Source organism: Pleurodeles waltl, chromosome 1_2, assembly GCF_031143425.1.
Source record: "Pleurodeles waltl isolate 20211129_DDA chromosome 1_2, aPleWal1.hap1.20221129, whole genome shotgun sequence".
NCBI classification, from domain to species: Eukaryota; Metazoa; Chordata; class Amphibia; order Caudata; family Salamandridae; genus Pleurodeles; species Pleurodeles waltl.
The window spans coordinates 1,146,817,222-1,146,834,880 of NC_090437.1; positions in this window are offsets into that span (position 1 = coordinate 1,146,817,222).

Here is a 17,659-nt window from a genome sequence, read left to right on the forward strand (position 1 = left end):
GTCAAGTCTTAACTCATAAACCCTATCTCCAAAATTCACCAAAATGAAGAAAAAAGATTAAGAATAAAGACTGTTAAATCCCATCCCGATCCACAAAGTAATTCCAGACAAACACACATACAGAAAAGGTTGAAGTGGCTAATGAAATAGACCACCATTATGGAAAATAAATAAATAGAACCTCTCATATGTCTCTCAATTGCACAAATACACACCTTCACCAATAAAGAGACATAGACCCATGCAAAACCAGTAAAAACAGAAATGTAGGTACTGATTTCTACACAAATGGAGCAAATACAGAGAAGGAGGGAAGCTGTAATGCCCTCATATGCCCCCTCCTTGACCTTATAATCCCCATAAAACATGCAGAGACCCGGTGAATGTAAGCCAGTTCTTCCACATACTGTTACCTCACGTGGTATTTGATGTGTTTCATTATCTTGTAAGCATCTCTTGTATGTCGACTAGATGTAAGAAATATGGCTAGGGACACCGAAAACAGAAAAATTGAATCACACACTACAAACAAGTAGTTCTGTAGATATATATATATATATATATATATATATATATATATCTCAATATCAATATCAATCACCATTCACCACAAATGAAGTGGTAATTCCAAAATTCGAACATTACAAGATGGAGGAAACGTTTTACTTACATAACAGGGCAAACGACCAACAAACGTAATCCAAAGGTGAACGTTGTCATCCAAAATGGACACTATGGAGGATCGCACTGTCCAATTTGCGGTAATTGTTTTGTTTTCCGTAAGATACTTCTATCAAAAGGAACAAGAAACCCAAAATAATTACACTGCATCCCGCCGATGTATTCGGCCACCTTGTAAATATGGTTTTATAATAACTACATGTTAGAAATGGGGTCTCTAGTTGGCAGTTGGTTTCCACCCTGTCCAAGTAGGGACCCTCACTCTAGTCAGGATAAGGGAGATACCCGCTCAGATAACCCCTGCTCACTCTCTTGGTAGCTTGCCACGAGCAGTCAGGCTTATCTCAGAAGCAATGTGTAAAACATTTGCACATAACACACAGTAATAAGTGAAAATACTACAAAAGGACACCACAACAGTTTTAGAAAAATAGCCAATATTTATCTATATAAAACAAGACCAAATACGATAAAAATTCCAACATACAGTAATAAAAATATGAATGCTGCAAGATGTACTTAACAATACAGTTCCTTGAAGTCGATAACTCCACCTGGGGCTATCACGGCGTCGTGAACAACAAAACCAAAACTTCAGGCTGGCCTCAGCGTCGCGGGCCAGCTGCGGTGTCGGGAAGACCCACAACCAGTACCTTGGATTCGCTGGGCGTCGTGATCCTCGCGGTGAGCTCCGGAGAGCAACGTCGGTTCTGGAGTCGGTGCAGGAGTCGTCGGGCCCTTGAAGTCACGCTGTAGGAAAGTACCATCTTGCCTGGCATGTTACCCCCATATTTCACTGTATATATGTTGTTTTAGTTGTATGTGTAACTGGGACCCTGTCAGCCAGGGCCCCAGTGCTCATAAGTGTGCCCTGTATGTGTTACCTGTGTTATGACTAACTGTCTCACTGAGGCTCTGCTATCCAGAACCTCAGTGGTTATGCTCTCTCATTTCTTTCCAAATTGTCACTAACAGGCTAGTGACCAATTTCACCAATTTACATTGGCATACTGGAACACCCTTATAATTCCCTAGTATATGGTACTGAGGTACCCCGGGTATTGTGGTTCCAGGAGATCCCTATGGGCTGCAGCATTTCTTTTACCACCCATAGGGAACTCTGACAATTCTTACACAGGCCTGCCCTTGCAGCCTGGGTGAAATAACGTCCACGTTATTTCACAGCCATTTACCACTGCACTTAAGTAACTTATAAGTCACCTATATGTCTAACCTTTACCTGGTAAAGGTTGGGTGCTAAGTTACTTAGTGTGTGGGCACCCTGGCACTAGCCAAGGTGCCCCCACATTGTTCAGGGCAAATTCCCCAGACTTTGTGAGTGCGGGGACACCGTTACACGCGTGCACTATACATATGTCACGACATATGTATAGCGTCACAATGGTAACTCCGAACATGGCCATGTAACATGTCTAAGATCATGGAATTGTCACCCCAATGCCATTCTGGCATTGGGGAGACAATTCCATGATCCCCCGAGTCTCTAGCACAGACCCGGGTACTGCCAAACTACCTTTCCCGGGGTTTCACTGCAGCTGCTGCTGCTGCCAACCCCTCAGACAGGTTTCTGCCCCCCTGGGGTCCAGCCAGGCTTGGCCCAGGAAGGCAGAACAAAGGACTTCCTCAGAGAGAGGGTGTTACACCCTCTCCCTTTGGAAAAAGGTTTCAGGGCTGGGGAGGAGTAGCCTCCCCCAGCCTCTGGAAATGCTTTGATGGGCACAGATGGTGCCCATCTCTGCATAAGCCAGTCTACACAGGTTCAGGGACCCCCCAGCCCTGCTCTGGCGCGAAACTGGACAAAGGAAAGGGGAGTGACCACTCCCCTGACCTGCACCTCTCCTGGGAGGTGCCCAGAGCTCCTCCAGTGTGCTCCAGACCTCTGCCATCTTGGAAACAGAGGTGCTGCTGGCACACTGGACTGCTCTGAGTGGCCAGTGCCAGCAGGTGACGTCAGAGACTCCTTCTGATGGGCTCCTCCAGGTGTTGCTAGCCTATCCTCTCTCCTAAGTAGCCAAACCTCCTTTTCTGGCTATTTAGGGTCTCTGCTTTGGGGAATTCTTTAGATAACGAATGCAAGAGCTCATCAGAGTTCCTCTGCATCTCTCTCTTCACCTTCTGCCAAGGAATCGACTGCTGACCGCGCTGGAAGCCTGCAAAACTGCAACAAAGTAGCAAAGACGACTACTGCGACCTTGTAACGCTGATCCTGCCGCCTTCTCAACTGTTTTCCTGGTGGTGCATGCTGTGGGGGTAGTCTGCCTCGTCTCTGCACTAGGAGCTCCGAAGAAATCTCCAGTGGGTCGACGGAATCTTCCCCCTGCAACCGCAGGCACCAAAGAACTGCATCACCGGTCCTCTGGGTCTCCTCTCAGCACAACGAGCGAGGTCCCTTGAACTCAGCAACTCTGTCCAAGTGACTCCCACAGTCCAGTGACTCTTCAGTCCAAGTTTGGTGGAGGTAAGTCCTTGCCTCCCCACGCTAGACTGCATTGTTGGGAACCGCGTGATTTGCAGCTGCTCCGGGTCCTGTGCACTCTTCCAGGATTTCCTTTGTGCACAGCCAAGCCTGGGTCCCCGGTGTAGTGTGGTTAGTTTTACGTCTCCTTTGCGCATTAGCTTCAGGCTGTAGGCCTTTGTGCACTTTGCCCTGGATGTATATTATTCATTGCTTGCAGCTTAGAGCCTCTGTGCACTTTGCTCTAAATGCTTTTTATTAGGCTTCGTACTGTTATTTTTCAAATAGCCAGTTCTACGGTCTGGTTTTATATTCATATCACACTGTTTAGCCTACTTCAGCACTGGAGTTCTCCATAACACATTCTTGTTCACTCTGTGCTTCAGTCAAGGATACAGTCTGGTACATTGCCGATAGACGTGGTAGGAGTTTAGTCTTTGGCATTCCTGCGTAGGGACATTTTGTGATCACGCTGACATGTTAGTTATAAAAACACTTCCTTGTCCCAATACACGCAAGAGGGAGATTCCGACCAGGGAACCACAACTAGACGCTGACTGCCTCGTTGCAGATGCTGAACCAGATCACAGGCCTTTGCTCAGGTATGAGGGTTTATGTCTCCCGAGGGATTCAGAAAGGCAAGTTAGAAGCTTAACATGCTGTGCTCGAAAAAGAACAAGCAGAGGGAGAGTAGAAACTATTAGACACCATGATAGCGTTGTTCTTATGTTTTACTCTCCTGGTGACTATTTCAATCCTACTGTGTTGTATGGTTCTGGTTATTGCGGCTCACACCTTATTATCTAAAATGCAGTCGTTTTATTAAAACATTATATAAAACCTCTACTGCCTTTGTCATTTGTATATGAGATTGTGGTTCTAAAAATTCTGGACCCATGTAATTTACTTTGCCACAGAAGTACGATTTTAGTATCAAAAGACCGATAATGACTAGTACACTAAGCATGAGCATTTTCGCTCAATTCCAGCAGCGTTTTCACCTCGAAATCGCCATTTTCGTCCTGCACTCGTGGCTCCCATTTTATACACGGCAGCCATTTTAAAAGTTGCCCTCACATAGGCTTATAATACAGTCAGATTTGATTCCAAGGACACGTACACCTTGATTGACTTTTCTCTGACCTGGGCAAGCTGGAACCATTGCCTCAGGCCAAACCTGTTTGGTCAGTCCCTCTCCCAGTGGCCGAATCAGATAGCATCAAGGCACACCATGCCATAAAACCCTTATTATCGCTCACACACCCTGCCTAATCTTGCTCACACCTGCACCTGCTCTTTTCTTCCTCTTACTTTACGAGGGGGAGGTGCCCGTTTTTATTGGGGGTCCACACTTATCTGATGTAAAATACTAGGCCTTGCCGGGTAATTTATTATGGGTTGGATGACATGAAATATGAGGTTTCATCATGACACTGTTTTTTCCTTTGTAGTGAAAACATGTGAATGACCAACCAAAATGTCAAGAATGTTTGCCTGAAGCTTAAAAAACTGTATATAAGGAAACCTGACTTTGCATTGAAACACAGTCTCCTGAGAACATACAAGTCGTGCTGTTGTACTTCTAGGACGCTTGTCAATTGGTTGCAGCCAATAAATTCGATCTTTGACTTCACCTAGAAGACTCTGAGTTTCTGTAGTCTGAATCAGGAAAGTACCCGAGGTGTTTGGGTGTACCCTGGCACCGCTGGGTTACCGGATCAGTACCGGTTCTGAAAAACCCAGTACCTCAGTTGGCGCCCAAAGTGGGGCGATACCAGCGGTACCGGTCCAAGCCTGAGGTCCGTGGGGAGCTTCGTGTGAAAATTCTGGAGGAAGGCCGCCACTTCATCGACCCCTGCATGTCGACGTGGTCCGAAAGTCTTTGTTGCGAGGTTCCCCGCTTCCCGACGGCTATGAAGGACTGCTGCCCTGGCTATCGCCCTGATTTGGACCCTTGATGTTTGGTAGAGCGAAACGATAAGACGAGTCTTCTGGTGACGTCATCGATATTTTCAGTTAAGTATAAGTGGAGCGTCTCCCAGTCCTTAGTTGGACACTTGGTTTGGTCCTTAGTTGGACACTTGGTTTGGTCCTTAAGTTGGACATTTGGTTTGGTATCCCTTTGGGATCACTTTGATTTGGAACTTGCAAGTACCAAAGCCGAAGGACTTGTGTATTCACGAGACTATCGTAAACGATAATCCTTTGAAGTTTGAAGCTAGACTAGTGAGCGAAGATGCCTGGTCTTAGCAGACTTGGAAATTTGTTTTGTCTTGGTTGTAAAAGGGACTCACGGTTGGAGGACTCATGTCCGGTTCCTCCGATTGGAACTCCAACCTATGAACTATATGTGAAGCACGGAGTGGGCCCCATCACGTTTAATAAAGTATGGGTCCGCTATTCTTGGAAATAATTGAGAAAAGTTTTCTTTTTTTCTTGTAAATATGACTTACAACTAGGATCTGCAAACGGTTCTGTAAGTAAATTGCGACGGCGCTATTTATGAAAAATGGCTAAAGCGCTGTATTATGTGTCCTGAGTGTTTTCTGTTTATATCTGAAATGAGCTCAATGTGTGTTTGTGGGTCTTCTTGATGTTTACAGTTTGTTAAGTAAAATGTTGGTTAATTAATATTAAGTAGAAACTTAGAAAAAATCCAGAAATGAACCATGTGATGTGCTAACATAGCTATATGTTGCTCTTTAATTTATAGAATGAGCAATTGTGCACATATACAAAACTGCCGTTAAATGCTTACTAAATTATAAAACACATTCAATAGATATAAATAGGGCCCCAAAAAAACGAAATTATCTATTTTTGCAAAAAAAAAAAAATACATTTACAGCATTTTTCTTAGATGCATTGTATTAGATGTTCACAGGCAAACTTTTCAGCTGCAGTATATTTGATAGGAATGTTCAATTCAGCCAGCACTTTCCCAGTTAAACATGGGTGGAATTTTGCATAACCTTCCTTTTAAATGAAAGTGGCGCAAAAATGTGACGCATTTCAAGTTAGGCTTATGCGCTTAGGCTTGTGAGTTAATGTATCCCAAATAATAGGCAAGGGATGCAGCTTGCTTTTATATGTGGAATTATCACCCAAAAAAAGAATAATTGGGTTCTTATTTTTTTTTTAAAAGAAAATTATTAATTATGGAAAAATTATTTAAAAAATAAGTGCCTTTCAAAATCGATTTTTAATATTTATAAAGCTTAATACCTATACTATGACCTCCTAACATTAAAATTTTATTTAAGTTATGTTGCACCGCTAAAATGACATTTGTATGTGCAATTTTCCCTTGGCGCAGGAGCAAACAAGCTCATTTCTATAAAGTATAAGTTAATATTTTCAATGGCTGACTCATGGATTGTGTAATAGACATTCTGGTAATGCATATTATGCAAGAAAATTGTAGGATATTGATTTTTTAATGCCTAAAATATCAAAGTCGATTTTGGGCAAAAGCACTGTTTAAACTGCATTTTCTTTCATTCAGAGTACTTTTTAAAGTGTCTCAGGCTTCAGTAAATGCATACATTTAGGTTTGATATATATTTGCAGGTTGTGCCTTCTTATGATTCAATGAGTCAATGTGCCAGTACAAAGGCTTGTTTTAATATCAAGGTTGAAGGTTCTAACTTCAGCTGGGCCTACTGAGACGTTCATTCATTCGAGGTTGATGAAATATGTACCATTGCATGGGATTGCAACAAGCATTTATTCTAACAACTGGTATGTGTGTTATTAAGGTTTGTGAATTATTCACAGTAAATGTAGTTTAATAATCTGGAAATAGAGATAATTTTTTTTAGCGCCTAAAAAGGAAAAAATATTTTTTTTTAAATAGAGTGAATTATTGCAGGTTAGAAGGAAAATAGGAAGGCCTACTGTCTTTGACAGATTCAGAGTGGCAGAAGCTAGGAGAGCTACAGAGGCTGGCTCAAGTCATGCTGCTGAGATGCTATCTTTAGTTTTCCCATAAACAATGGAGGAGGCTGTCATGTTGACACTTGTGACCTTTTAAATTAGGGCCTTGTCTCTGTGAAATGCAGAATGGCCCTGGGCCTCTAAAAGTGGGATTTCTGGTTTCTCCAGAAGAACATCAATACAATTAAAGAACTTAATTCCAAAGGGAAAATATAAAAAAAGGGGTTTCTTCGAAAGTCCCAACATCATGTTAAATGCTCTGCAGAACTGATACATTTGTGTCTCCGCTCTAAAAAAATAAAATGATACCTGCTAGTTGCTTTTATTTGACAGAAAACGAAGTGTTGCATTAAGTCTTAGACAGAAAATAAGATGCAGCCCTTTTCTAAAATTTTGAAGGCTACATGCCTTAATGAGAACGATTTGCCAATTAAGACTTATTTTTCACAGTGGAAATTGTAGGTGCCAAATTAATATGGAGTGTCAGTGTAACAATTTTTACTTTTAGAAAGGTAAAACTAAGGTGGCTTGATGTTGCGAAGTAACTGACAAGAGGGTAACAGTTAAGTAATGGAAATTTATTTTCATGTATTTGGTCCTATCATGAATTGTTCTTGCTGGTCCTGTATGTTAGAAGAGAAACAGTAAAGTTATATTTGACAGCAGATTTCCATTGCCTGGTGATCTACTGTCAAAAGGAGGGTAAGGATTTTAAACCTGACAAATTAAACAGGCCCAAATATTGGGTTTTGGGCTGCAGGTTTACAGTGCATAAAGTACATGACATGGTGTTGTGTGTCACCGCTTATTCACACATGCTATTGTTTTGTCTATGCTTTTTGTGCTTGATACACAGCAAGTATATCTGATGGCTTGACGTTTTGTGCGTTTTTATTATTTTTTTTATTTGTTTTTTGCATGTTTGTTGCTGCTTTTGATACTATTACAAGCTCCCCTGTGTTGTGAGGGGATGGTCATGGCGATGCCCATCGCTACGCAACAGTTGGTTGAACTTGTTCTGGTTACTAAATTCCACAGATAATCATATTTCATGCTGTGAACATAAAAGACAACACTTCACCAGTGCATGTCTATTTGGCTATAATGGTATTGAAGGAAAATAAAAAGAGATATACAGGATCAAAGTGTGTCACCTGCAGTTAGTCACGTTACTGCCCCTTCCCTTAAAGGAACAGGCAGCCCTACATTTATGTATCCTTGATTGGACCTAAGGATGAAATTATAGATCTGTGACTCAAGGTGGCCTAATTTCTATATTACATTAGTTAATGATGGTCTGTTTCCTAAGTAGCATATGGCTTTCGTTCCTTAAAAGAAAACCAGGTTTTCATTTTTTCCTGAAGAAGGAACTGAAACATTAGCTAGGAGTACCGTATATGGTGTAGTCGCCAACGGTAGAGTTAAAATTTGTGTAACTTTGGCCTTTGTGTATCACCCGTACTCTCGGTGTTGTGTCACATGCCTGACTATCACCCAAATAATTTTTTTTGTTCTTCCTATAGATTTTTTCTTTTGTTACTTCCCCTGACCAATGTCGCATCATGCTTAGTTATTGAGATTTTAGCTATGTCCTAGTCCCATTTCTCTTTTTCGAATTCCTTTCACCAGTCAGCCCTTTTATTATTATTGATGTATTGTTCAGGTTCACATTTCCAGACTGCAGTGATGTACCAGGGACCCCCATGTTATGTATAATTCCCTTTGGTATGACCAGACTGGTTTTCAAGAATTTGCCTTAGGCCTGCTTCAATGTTTTCCAGCCTGACTGTCAGGGTAGCGATAGACTGGTTAACTGACTCAATATTATAGTAAGACAAGTTTTCCATTTCAATAGGAGATATCTTATGTTTACCTTTTTGAACATGACAAATTTTCAATGTCTATTTTAATTTGGTTTTCGGTTCCCTTCTGTTCCTGCTACTTTAATTTTTGGTGGGATCAGATGTGTCCTAATCATGCAAATATCAGGACCCTCTAGTTCTTGTCTTTTTGTTTGCACATTTGACTATTAGCCTGTGTATTGCATAGTGCACCTGATGCACAGTTTTTAAAGGAAGGTTTCTACATGTCCCTGATAATCGGTATCATGTGATTTCTCTATTGAGATGTTCTAAGGTAAGGAGGAACACCTAGACTTAATCATTGAGGAAAATATGTGTTTACCCCATTAGACAATGCCACTGTGTGAGGAAATCCATTCAGATAGAATTCTCATGTAGCTATAGATGGCAGAGAATAATGGAGAGAACTGAATTAAAGATGCTAGAGACCCTGTTTTGCCATTCTGCCTTTGTCTTTGTATTGTATGCCCATGGTGTATGGCTACTCCTTTGAAGATTGCAGACCACCTGCTTGCAGTCCCCTTGTTAAAAACCATGAACTTTTTTTTTTACTAAATTGAAGGAAACTAACAACTGTGGCACATTTCCTACGTCACTAGATTCTGCGGGTATCAAGTCATAATAACCTGCAGGACATTGATTTAAGCCTAATTCCCATCAGTGACAGCTACAGATGAAAGACGGACGTCTTGGCTCTACAGTCTCAGCACCCAGAAAGTAGCAAAGCTGGACAGCGATCGCCAGCGCATGGTATCGTACTTGCTCCATCAGACGGCGTTGGACATCACAAAACCAAAGTTTCAGTGTAAAAGAGCTAAAGAGAAGGATTCCTGTTGTTGATGGCAGAGCTGTTTTGAGGTTTCATTTCTCTACCTGTCATGTGCTGGTAACCTCTGACAGTGTGCAATCCCTTGAGCCCCTTGGCCTGAGTTTTGGCCACACACACCCTTTTCTTTGCTCCAACGGAAGAAGGGCAGTGCACCGGAGATTTCAAGTTTGGAAGAAGGCACTATATTGTGGTGCCCATGAAAGAGCAGCTTGAGCGTCCTCTGACACTAAATAATGAGTGTTGGAGTCTGAAAGTGCTGCTGAGCTTGAGCTATTTCCCAATTAATGGTGCTTGGGTCTGCACGAGATGATTTGTGCCCTTGATCAATGAAGAGCACATTGTTTGTAGTATCTGCCACAGAGGAGAGACACTGGTGCATTGCTTTAAGACATTGAGACTTTCGAGTGAGCTGTGGGTGTTTGCCAGGAGGGCACTCCAACTAAGCACTTTTCTCACGAAGAGGCCTGAATTGAGAGGCCCATGCGAAAGAAAACAACAAAAGAAAATTTGATGGACAATAGAAGCCTGCCAGAGAGGCTTTTAGAATGGACTCTGGGCATAGTTGGTTTCACAAGAGGTTTCCGTGTGATTGTATAGACTAGGTGTTAGGAGACTGATTGTTTTGCTGGCATTGTTTTAAAGTACTATTCTGTTTAGTAAAAGCAGAATAAAGTCCATTTTCTGTGGAAAGAGTACCCCCTTTTCACCTTAGAGCATTGATGAGAGTCACCACTGTTCCACCTGAACATACAAAAATTACTGAAATGCAGAGGAGCCCTAAAAATGTTACTAGATAATTTTAGGATTTGCTTTTTGGTTAGGGTTGTGAAAAATTATTATTTCATTTGTATTAGTGGTCACTACTTTCTCCCGTTGTCTATATGTTCTTAATAACGTGTTTTCTAGTGTCTTTTAAACATGACGTTGTCATTTATGGGTGGGATTGTTTTTCTCTACTCAATTGACTTCTGCACCCACTTCCCAACCTATGTCTTTTCCTACCATTGTTTCTTTGCACTCTTTTCACCCTTTTCCTGAACATGAGCAGGTTAGAAGATCAGAATTTGTAAGCAATTCTTTTGTACAGCTTCTGCATCAACACTAGTTAGTAGTGAACATCACTAATTGTTGGGTGTGTGATCTTATGCCACCTACTGCAGATAGAGGTATTCCTTATTTTGTCCTGCCATATGTGGCCTTTTGTGCTACTTCATGTTCGAGGAGACCTGTCCAGAGAGAGTTACCAAGTACTAGAATTTTGCTCCAGCAACATCTCCATGGCCTTATAAACATAGACCTGGACTCCGATTAGCATGAGAATAGGTTTATTGCCTATGTAAGGGCAAAAGGAGGGTTTGTGGTTCTAAAAATTCTGGACCCATGTAATTTACTTTGCCACAGCAGTACGATTTTAGTATCAAAAGACCGATAATGACTAGTACACTAAGCATGAGCATTCTCGCTCAATTCCAGCAGCGTTTTCACCTCGAAATCGCCATTTTCGTCCTGCACTCGTGGCTCCCATTTTATACACGGCAGCCATTTTAAAAGTTGCCCTCACATAGGCTTATAATACAGTCAGATTTGATTCCAAGGACACGTACACCTTGATTGACTTTTCTCTGACCTGGGCAAGCTGGAACCATTGCCTCAGGCCAAACCTGTTTGGTCAGTCCCTCTCCCAGATAGCATCAAGGCACACCATGCCATAAAACCCTTATTATCGCTCACACACCCTGCCTAATCTTGCTCACACCTGCACCTGCTCTTTTCTTCCTCTTACTTTACGAGGGGGAGGTGCCCGTTTTTATTGGGGGTCCACACTTATCTGATGTAAAATACTAGGCCTTGCCGGGTAATTTATTATGGGTTGGATGACATGAAATATGAGGTTTCATCATGACACTGTTTTTTCCTTTCTAGTGAAAACATGTGAATGACCAACCAAAATGTCAAGAATGTTTGCCTGAAGCTTAAAAAACTGTATATAAGGAAACCTGACTTTGCATTGAAACACAGTCTCCTGAGAACATACAAGTCGTGCTGTTGTACTTCTAGGACGCTTGTCAATTGGTTGCAGCCAATAAATTCGATCTTTGACTTCACCTAGAAGACTCTGAGTTTCTGTAGTCTGAATCAGGAAAGTACCCGAGGTCTTTGGGTGTACCCTGGCACCGCTGGGTTACCGGATCAGTACCGGTTCTGAAAAACCCAGTACCTCAAGATCATACTGTAAATGAGAGAGTTGGTTTGGATCTGAGTGACCACGACATCCCTGAGAAGTTCCAAAGATGTCATGCGCTCGGCTGCCCAATCATCTCTTCCCCTTGGGAGAAATGAGGCACTGCTAGTTAGCCGGAGCAAAAACCGGATTTAGGGTTACAGAGTTCGTTACACGTGGGTCAGACTCAGTCCCCCACACCGTGATCGATCCTGCTGCCTAGAAATCCAGTAGTTTCATTTAGGATAATGAGAGCCCACGCGACACCGGGACTCTAACCTGCAGTGCACGACCTCCTGAGTTGTCCTCCGGCGTCGTGGGACCTTCCCTTGTGACTTCGGGTGAGTTCTGGTTCACTCCACTTCGTAGTGCCTGTTCCGGCACTTCTGCGGGTGCTGCTTGCTTCTGAGTGGGCTCCTTGTCTTGCTGGACGCCCCCTCTGTCTCCTCACACAATTGGCGACATCCTGGTCCCTCCTGGGCCACAGCAGCATCCAAAAACCCAAACCGCAACCCTTGCAGCTAGCAAGGCTTGTTTGCGGTCTTTCTGCACGAAAACACCTCTGCAAGCTTCTTCACGACGTGGGACATCCATCCTCCAAAGGGGAGGTTTCTAGCCCTTGTCGTTTTTGCAGAATCCACAGCTTCTACCATCCTGTGGCAGCTTCTTTGCACCCGCAGCTGGCATTTCCTGGGCATCTGCCCACTCCCGACTTGATTGTGACTCTTGGACTTGGTCCCCTTGTTCCACAGGTACTCTCGTCAGGAAATCCATCATTGTTGCATTGCTGCTGTTGGTCTTCCTTGCAGAATTCCCCTATCACGACTTCTGTGCTCTTTGGGGAACTTAGGTGCACTTTGCACCCACTTTTCAGGGTCTTCGGGTGGGCTATTTTTCTAACCCTCACTGTTTCCTTACAGTCCCAGCGACCCTCTACAAGGTCACATAGGTTTGGGGTCCATTCGTGGATCGCATTCCACTTCAAGAGTATGTGGTTTGTGTTGCCCCTCTCCCTATGTGCCCCCATTGCATTCTATTGTGACTATACATTGTTTGCACTGTTTTCTATTGCTATTACTGCATATTTTGGTATTGTGTACATATATCTTGTGTATATTTGCTATCCTCATACTGAGGGTACTCACTGAGATACTTTGGCATATTGTCATAAAAATAAAGTACCTTTATTTTTTGAATATCTGTGTATTGTGTTTTCTTATGATATTGTGCATATGACACTAGTGGTACTGTAGGAGCTTCTCTCGTCTCCTGGTTCAGCCTAAGCTGCTCTGCTAAGCTACCTTTTCTATCAGCCTAAGCTGCTAGACACCCCTCTACACTAATAAGGGATACCTGGACCTGGTGCAAGGTGTAAGTACCCCTTGGTACCCACTACAAGCCAGGCCAGCCTCCTACATTGGTTGTGCAGCGGTGGGATAAGTACTTGCAACTACTTACCACTTTGTCATTTTGTACTTTTCATAAGAGAAAAATATACAAAACAAGTTCAGTGTATGTACACCTAACCAAAATGTTTTGCTTTTCTTCTCTTACTCCTTTGCTAAGTGCTGAAAAGTACCTCTAAAACTTTCAAAAAGTTTAAAAAGTGTTTTTTCTGTTCTTTAAAAAGTTCTGAAACTTTTTCTTTCTTTTTCTGTCCCTTAAACCTTTTCTATAATGTCTGGTACAGGTCAAACTGTTGATCTGACCAAACTTGCTTATGATCATCTTAGCTGGAAAGCAGCAAGGAGTCTCTGCATTGAAAGAGGTTTAGGGGTAGGGAAGAATCCCTCTAGAGAACTGTTAGTTAATATGCTCATTGAAAAAGATAAGACCTTAGTTGGCACTTCTGGTGAGAGATTAGCTGATGTGTCCCACTCTGATTCTGGGGCACCCCTAGTAAAAGAGTTAGAAGGGAACCTTCCCAACCTGCCCATTAGCAGACCACCTAGCAGGGCTGGTACTGAGGTGAGTTCTCATCATAGTATAGAGGTTACTCCTTTAGGCCAGGTTGTTAGAGTGCCATCTGTTAGGGACAGGTCTCCCTCTGTTCATTCTCACCATTCTTCTGTGTCAAGGCATGCCCAACCCACCCTCCCTGAAGACAGAGTGTTAGAAAGGGAACTCAATAGATTGAGAGTGGAAGAATCCAGGCTGAAGCTCAAGAAGCAACAGCTGGATTTAGATAGACAAGCATTTGACTTAGAAAAAGAAAGACAGAGGTTGGGGTTTGGACCCCATGGCGGCAGCAGCAGTATTACAGATAGTAATCCTGTAAAAGAGCATGATTCTAGGAATCTGCACAAGATAGTTCCCCCTTACAAGGAGGGGGATGACATTAACAAGTGGTTTGCTGCACTTGAGAGGGCCTGTAATGTACAGGGGGTCCCTCAAAGGCAGTGGGCTGCTATCCTATGGCTATCTTTCAGTGGAAAGGGTAGGGATAGGCTCCTTACTGTTAAGGAAAGTGATGCCAATGATTTTAAAGTTCTTAAGAATGCACTCCTTGATGGTTATGGCTTAACCACTGAACAGTACAGGATGAAGTTCAGAGAAACCAAAAAGGAGTCTTCACAAGATTGGGTAGACTTTGTTGACCATTCAGTGAAGGCCTTGGAGGGGTGGTTACATGGCAGTAAAGTTTCTGACTATGAAAGCCTGTATAACTTAATCCTGAGAGAGCATATTCTTAATAATTGTGTGTCAGATTTGTTACACCAGTACCTGGTAGACTCTGATCTGACCTCTCCCCAAGAATTGGGAAAGAAGGCAGACAAATGGGTCAGAACAAGGGTGAACAGAAAAGTTCATACTGGGGGTGACAAGGATGGCAAGAAGAAGGATGGTAAGTCTTCTGACAAGGGTGGGGACAAATCTAAAAATGAGTCTTCATCAGACCCACAAAAACACTCTGGTGGGGGTGGTGGGCCCAAATCCTCTTCAAATCAAAATAAAAAAAAAAACCATGGTGCTATTTATGTAAAATAAAAGGCCATTGGACAACTGATCCCAGTTGTCCAAAGAAAAGCGCCAAGCCTCCTACCACTACAACCCCTGCTGCTACACCTAGTGCCCCTAGTAATAGCAGTGGTGGTGGGAGCAAACCTACTAATAGCCAATCCAAGGGAGTAGCTGGGCTCACTTTTGGTAATTTAGTTGGGGTTGGTCTTGTTAGGGAGACCACAGAGGCTGTGTTAGTCTCTGAGGGGGCCATTGATTTGGCCACCTTGGTTGCTTGTCCCCTTAATATGGATAAGTACAAGCAACTACCCCTAATAAATGGTGTTGAGGTTCAGGCCTACAGGGACACAGGTGCCAGTGTTACCATGGTAATAGAGAAACTGATCCACCCTGAACAATACCTACTTGGTCACCAGTACCAAGTGACTGATGCTCATAACAACACTCTTAGCCACCCCATGGCTGTTGTGAATCTCAACTGGGGGGGGGGGGGGCGTTACTGGTCCAAAGAAAGTTGTGGTTGCCTCAGATTTACCTGTAGACTGTCTACTAGGGAACGATTTAGAGACATCAGCTTGGGCAGAAGTGGAGTTGGAGGCTCATGCAGCAATGCTGGGCATTCCAGGGCATATTTTTGCTTTAACCAGGGCTCAGGCAGGGGCGTGGCCAAGGACCCGGAGATGGCGCACGCCTGAACTCTTAGCTCCGGAGGGGCCGGCGAATAGAAAGTCAAAATCGTGCCTTCCCCGGGCCGAATGAGGTCCAGGCTGCGGGGCGAGACCAGAGGAGGGGGCCGAGCGTGTGTGGGCCCCTGCGGCGACCCCGGGGGTGCCGAATCTGCCCGTCGGGGACTTCGGAGTCTGCGGGTCTGAGCACGTGACAGAGGCCGCGGCCTTGCGTGGTGCCGAGAGCCGAAGTGGTGAGTGCACGGACGGCACAGAACAGCGGGAGGCGCCGAGCAGGCTCTCCGGCAGCGGCGGAGGTGCTGGCGGGGGCCAGGGGGCCCAGGTGAGATCGCGCACAGCTGAAGCGCACAGAGACTGTGCCACTGGAAGCGGGCGGCCCCGGAATAACAGTGGGGGCAGGAACGGGATCGAGGTCGCGGCCTTGGGCGGGGCCGTAGGTTGAGGCGGCCTGGAGGCCTTGCGTGGACCAGAGGAGAGGGCCGAGCGTGTGTGGGCCCCTGCGGCGACCCTGGGGGCCGAAGTGGTGAGGGCCCAGGTGAGATCGCGCACTGTGGAGGCGCACGGAGACTGAGACACTGGATACGGGTGACCCCAGAAGAACACAGGGGGCAGGCCCGAGATCGGGGCCGCGGCCACGGGCAGGGCTGCAGGTTGAGGCGACCCGGAGGCTGAAGAAAGCGGAGGTTGCCGGCGGAGACTACGAGCTGGGGTGGAGATGCCATTTGGGTTCTGGTGGCCCAGCGGAAGTCGCACTCTGACGGGTGGTGAAGTGGTGCTACTCTGGGCCACGGACGAGGCCCCTAGGAAGGATTGGGGACGAAGCGAGGCCAAGAGCGAGAGAGAGGCAGTGTGGAACGATTTCGAGGTAGCGACGTGACCCGGGGTCAAACTGCGGGGCCGCTTGACTTGAGGTGGGCCTTTGGGCCCTGGTACACACCGAAGAAGCGGAGAGAACGAGGGATAACGGGACCTGGTGGACCCCTGCAGACACCGGTGAGCTAGATGCATGGTGGCTGGTTTGACCGAGCCGGGGGCCGGATCGGGGTGGCCCCGGACGGAGGTGGCCCGTGACCCATGGGGGTTGAATGAGTACCCGGGGCTGAGGAACCCAGAAGATAGGATCAAGCAAGCGAGGAAAAAGGGCCGACTGATGAAGCTGGCGGATGGCGGATCGCGCCCCCGGGGGCGAGGGGTGGATTGCCTAAAAGGTAGAACCGTGGACTCCCCCGGGCGCATTGGAGTACTGGAGATCCATAAAGGAGTAGGACTGAGCACAGAAGTGTCCCTGGTGCAACAAGGGAGACAAGCGGGAGGAAATTTAGTGCCACGATGAAGAGTGACAGTTGAGAGTCCATGACGGGCTAAAGGACCCGGAGCTGAAATGGATAGCGCTTAAACGTAGAGCGCCTGGGGAGAGGCATTCCGAAGCGGAACAACTGAAACAGCTGGGGCAGCTGTCGGGGGCCCGGGGCGAGGTCCGCTGTTGATCAGATGCCCCCCAGGAGCCGCCACAAGAACAGAACCATGGCCGCTGCAGCTCAGTCCGGGAGCGATGACTCGGACCCACAGGGCCACATGCAGATCAAAGTCCAGGATACTTTAGATAAAATACTCGGGGCGATCGAAGACACCAAAACAACGTTGCAACGGGAGATCAGTCAAGTAGCTGTGGAGGTGAGCCTACTGAGAGCGGACCACCATAAACTGGCAGACAGAGTCAAAGAGACAGAAACTGTACTGGCCGAGATAGCACCAAAGCAGAAAGACCTGAGGGCTGAAGTGACCTCCCTGGCCGACAGAGTGGCGCGACTCGAAAAAAGAGCTGAAGATGCGGAGGGGAGGAACAGAAGGAACAATGTGCGCGTGGTGGGCCTCCCGGAGGGGGCTGAGGGGGAGAACATTGTTGAATTTCTGGAGAAATGGTTCAGTACCTCAGTGGCGCCGGGGCGCTTGACCCCATTCTACACGCTGGAACGAGCACATCGGGTGCCGGCGAGGCCCCTTGCC